Consider the following 5,254-nt stretch of genomic DNA (forward strand, 5'->3'; position numbering starts at 1 on the left):
TGAGTGTGGGCCACTATTAGTCAAAATGAAATCATTAAAATTATTCAGACCGGGCAGTTTAAGCCTCCTCGCCGTTCCCCAGCTCGGCTTCCCCAGCCCCCTTCCCGCCTGGGATTTCCCGGTCTGCGCTACGTGCAGAGACGCCAGTGCGCTGCGACCTGAGCGGGGTCCAGTAAAGAAAGAGATGGACCTGGAGTGGGTGCGTGACGGCGTGAAAGCCCGGGCTGGCAGCGCCGGCGCTGCTCTGCACCCCGCGGGGCCGATGGCAGAAGGAGACGGAGCGCAGCGGGATCTGCCGAAAGCCCGCGGGGTAGAACCCGGAGCGGGGAGCCACCTCCACGGGCGGCCAGGAGGGGTTTTCTTCCCGCTAGTAGGCTAGGAGAGGTGGCGTGAGACACGGGCAGCTTCAGCTCGGTGATGCGGCGCGCAGCATCGTCCTCTGCGGCGGCCCCCCGCACGCACCCCCAGGCACGGCACGTACAGCACACCGGCTGAGCTCGGAGGGGGCGACGAGGAGCAGAGACGCTTAGCATTTCTGTGAGTGGCAAAGTTAACTCACCTGCATGCATCCTCTTGCCAGGCCAATGACTCAAACCTGGAGCGGGCCTGAACAGGATAATTTTCCTCCGAGAAAAGAGGAGATCCTCAGAGGAGAAGAAGAAACCAGAGCTGCCAAAGCATCAGACTCTGTAAACAGGAACATCGGGATCAAGAGAAAACCAGGAATAAAAGGGGCGGGGAGGCAAATGACATTCTCTCAAAATAACAGAGCAGAAAATATAATCGAAGCGGATGCCTGGAGCGTGGATGCGCTGCATCGGGGGTGGTTAGTGCCACCCCTTGCACACCCCTGTGCACCCCAGGACCTCTCTGTGCACCCTTGTGTGCCCCAGCACCCAGCATCTCTGTGCACCCAACACCTTGCACACCCCTACGCGCCCCAGCGCACTCCACCACCTCGCACGCTCCTGCGTACCCCAGTAGCTCTCTGTGCACCCCTGAATACTCCCACACACTCCATGCACCCCAGCATCCACCATATCCCAGCACCTCTGTGCACCCGAGGGACGCCCAAGCGCAGAGAGGCGTGGCGGCAACCGCAGCAGATCTAGGAAAGGTGGACTGGAAAAAAAAAGAAAAAAAAGAAAAAAAAAAAGAGGGCTATAAAACCCCTCTGCAGAGGAGCCGGCGCAGGCTCCGCCTCCCCCCAAATTAAGAACCTGCTTAAAGCAATAAAAATAATAATAATTAAAAAAAGGTTTTGCACCCTCTTCTACCTGAAAAGTTTAAAAACTCTGAACGTGCAGATTTGCTCTAAGCATGCAATGCACAGGCACAAGGTTCAGCCCCCCGACAGCTGTGCTCTCCTTTTTAAATCTCCGCTTCTCAAATTAAAGGAAAATCTAATAATAATTTCAGCAGATATGCAGAGCTCTGGACTCGCTTAACTGTCAAATAACACAAACAAGGCAGCAATTCTGAGCTCAAGGCAAATAAACACTTGCCTGAAATCTTCTGCTCCAGGATTACATACTGTCAACGCAACCCCAAATTTTAGCTACGCTATATAATTTATTATATAACTGCCCCTTCGCTTTTTTCCCCCTCCCCACTAATCAGCATTAAAGGTTTTGCATTTCTCCTACGGCTCCGCACGAAGGGCATTTTGCCGGGCGCTGGGCCCGCAGTGGCACCTCGCGGTGGCCGGTGACGCGGGGCAGCCTGGCCCTTCGCCACGGCTTGCCGGGCCGCGGCTCGCCAGCGGTTTCGTGCTGCGCGCCGGCTCTCTTGCTTCCTCTTGGAAGGGAGGCGAGGAAAAAATTAAATGGACGGACTGATTTATTTCCTATATTTAATTTTGGGGTGCCCCAAAAAATTATGAGCCAGAAGGCAGCTCTGAGCTACTGCACTAAAAATAACACAAAAACAAAAGATTTTATTCATTAGGTGATTTCTATGTTCATTAAAAAAAAAAAAAAAAAAAAAAAAAAACCACTCACCCACATTTCCCAGAGCAAAATAGCTAGACAGCTGTATAAATTCATAGCAAGTGCTGTCACCCTTCCCAAACACATCTGGGACATTCCCACGTGTATCATCAGCTACCTTAACGTCTAGGCTCAGACCAGCAGTAAGTGCTACACAGCTGTACCTTTTGGTGGCACCATTACCATCATTGCCTAAAAGGGAAAAAATTAAGGAAGGTGCCCTACCAAGGCTGGGAGGGGAAAAAAAAAAGAGACCTAAACATCTACCTCCAGAGGCCAGCCCTGGTTCTGAGCAGGTGCCAGCCTCTCAGCGGTCATGAGCTTAAGGATTTTGCCTGTCCTCACTCAGCATTTTTGATTACAGTTGCACGAGTCCTTCCTTTCAGGCATCTTCATCCAAGCTTTTCACTGGATCCGGCTTCTGCAGGGAAGCACAAGCTCCAGGCAAGCGCCCCACTCTGCGAGGGGCTCTACCAGGACGATGGTCCTGCTGAAGACAAGAAAAGCTCATCCTGTATGGTGTGTATATATATATATATATATATATATATATATATATATATGTCATGCAGTTGATACAGTCCTTACACACATCAGTGTGTCTGTCCATTTTGCAGCATCACAGCAGTAGAATGGGCCACAGGATGAACGTGAGCCACTACCTGACCTTTTCCGGCCAAACTCACCTTTAATACCTCTCTTTCCAGTCTACGAAGTCTGTCAGTTCTGCCCAATCTGCCAAGGTGATTTTGAATCCCAGTCGCACCCTTCAGTATGCTTGCAACCCCACTGACCTCAACGTAAAAAAAAGCATGTTCCCTCATCCCCTCGCCGCTTATCCCACCTGAACTAGATTGCAATGCAGTCACAAAATCTCTTATCCCATGTACGCTGCACCTTTGATTATAGAGATTGTGTGACCTTCATCTTCTTCAATTTTCCATATATCTTGCATTAATAAATCAACATCTAATCTGACAAGCACACTGAGCAGGCTGATGTCAAGTTTCGAAAAGTGGGGAACAAGTCAACTCTACAACCAAGACTCAACAAGTCAGTCTTAGTTCAGCTGGAATCAATTACAAAACTTCTTGAGACTTCAAACAGTCCAAGGCTTGGACTAATTAATTTGCTGAATTTGGACTAATTTGCTGAATTTCTTGTTTTTATTTTTGTCAGTGGATGCGTGCTGAGTCAAGGATTTCTGAAAGCTGTGTCATATTAACTGGCCTGCTCACTGGCGATGATATTTTGCATGTAAATTCTACAATCCAACAATTACTACTAAAACTCTTTTTTCCTGCTCTCTCTCTTCAAAAAACACATGACACAAAAGGGTTATTTCTTAAAAAAAAACAATATTTTTACTATACGACCTCATAAGAAACGTAAAATAGTAAAACAGTGGACCGTCTTCCCCATGGGGCCCTGTATAGGCACCTAAGGTATTTTTAAAAGTGTATGTGCTGTGAAAGTAATCTCTACACAAACAGGAAGGTTATACAATTTTAAATTTGAATTGTAATTATATTTAAGCTAATGCTGTGGATGTTTTCTAAGGAAAGCTCAAATATAATATAAAGACAGAGAGAGAATAGTAAGACCTGCCTAATGCTTTAAGTACAGTTCTTTTCCCTTCTAACTTGCTGCTCATTTTTCCATTAGGAAGAGCAGGGTTTGAAGCCCTGTTAGAAATAGTGTTATGTTTAAGTTTGTGGAATTAAGTGGTTATTTCACATTGCTTAGTGCACTAACGTCATCTTCTAGATCAGACTATAAAACTCTGGTCTGGTGACTTCAGAGCCCCTCAGCTCAGCAGCACCTCATCCAGGACCAGATTCAGCGCACTGAAGCCTTGAAGCAGTGATCTCCACAGTCCAGACTCTAAACGTAAGCATTAAGGGATGAATTTCACATTCAGGAAGATAAAGTTATGGCAAGCTTTGGTAAAGGTGTTAAAGTGCGAAAAAGGGTTGTCCACTCCCAACACTTTGATTCCTCACTTAACTAGAGCAAGGAGGGTAATCAAAAACAATTCAAGACATTAATAACCATTTACATTAAAATTCAAGTTGTCACAAATCTTCTTAATTCAAGTTCTTAGTTCAAGTCTTAGTTCAAGTTCTATCATCAGAAAGGGTTATTTTTACCATAACTAATAAAATCCTTTCATTTACAGGCCATTTCAGCACTATTCCCATTTAACCTTTTGGTTCCATTTTAAGCAATAACAAGTTGGGGTTAACTTATATAATACACCCACTCCATCTAGCCATGCTGGAGTCACTCCAGCGTTAGGCCTAGTTCTGTTCTCGGTTGCACTATGGTAAATGCTATCGTCAGTCACACTAGCATAAACTTCACTCTGCTAAAGCGAAGAAACTTCAAGGGATTCCGCAAGGTATCCAGAGAAAACTGACAGCCAACTTGAACACAGAAGAGCTCTGTCTTAAGGGATTTGAATAGGAACTGAAAAGTTCCTAGTGACTTAAAGGATCTTGTCCCAAACAGGAATATTTGTAAACATAATAAGTCAAAGATGAAATTGTAAGAAGACAGGAAAAAAAAGAACTCATATATAACAAAAACAAAACGAAACAAAGAACAACAACAAAAAATCCCTAGGAGAGTAATGGGAATCACAGAAGAAGTTCAGCAATGGAAATGTGAATCAGAAGAACGTGATACTTGATCTTTCAGAAAGTTATAGTCAGTGAAATATTGAAGCGTTTTTGGTCCAAGAAGATGCACACAAATCCTAAATATAAAGTGCTCCCACAATGACATGCCTAGTTAGGATGCTATGTAAAAATACAACTTCCAACCATAAAGCTCCTTATGTCATGGATGTTTTCACTTTAACACAGAAATTCCCACTCGGCGGATCTGAAAATACTCTTGTGATATGTGCTCTTGAAAGAATAAAGGTTGTAAGCCTGAAAAGAATGAAATTTGGTGCTCAGCAAACAGTCCAATATAGAGAACTTCTATTAGACTCTGAAAATTACAATTTTACATTATTTTGTTATTTTCTGTGTGCAAAGGAGCCACTTTACTATAGAGCCACAGATCCTTTCAATAACTAGAAGTAACTGCTGACCTGAAAAAACACAATCCATAGAACCCAACATTGAACTGAGCAGCAATTGTTTTGTGAGTTGCAAGAATAACTTCTCTTATAGTTTTAAAATTCTTGATGAGATAACGCAGTCCTTCCTGTCACTTGTGGGAAAGAATGGTTTCTGCTGCACTAAGAATACAGTGCT

Source organism: Rhea pennata, chromosome 1, assembly GCF_028389875.1.
Source record: "Rhea pennata isolate bPtePen1 chromosome 1, bPtePen1.pri, whole genome shotgun sequence".
Lineage (NCBI taxonomy): Eukaryota > Metazoa > Chordata > Aves > Rheiformes > Rheidae > Rhea > Rhea pennata.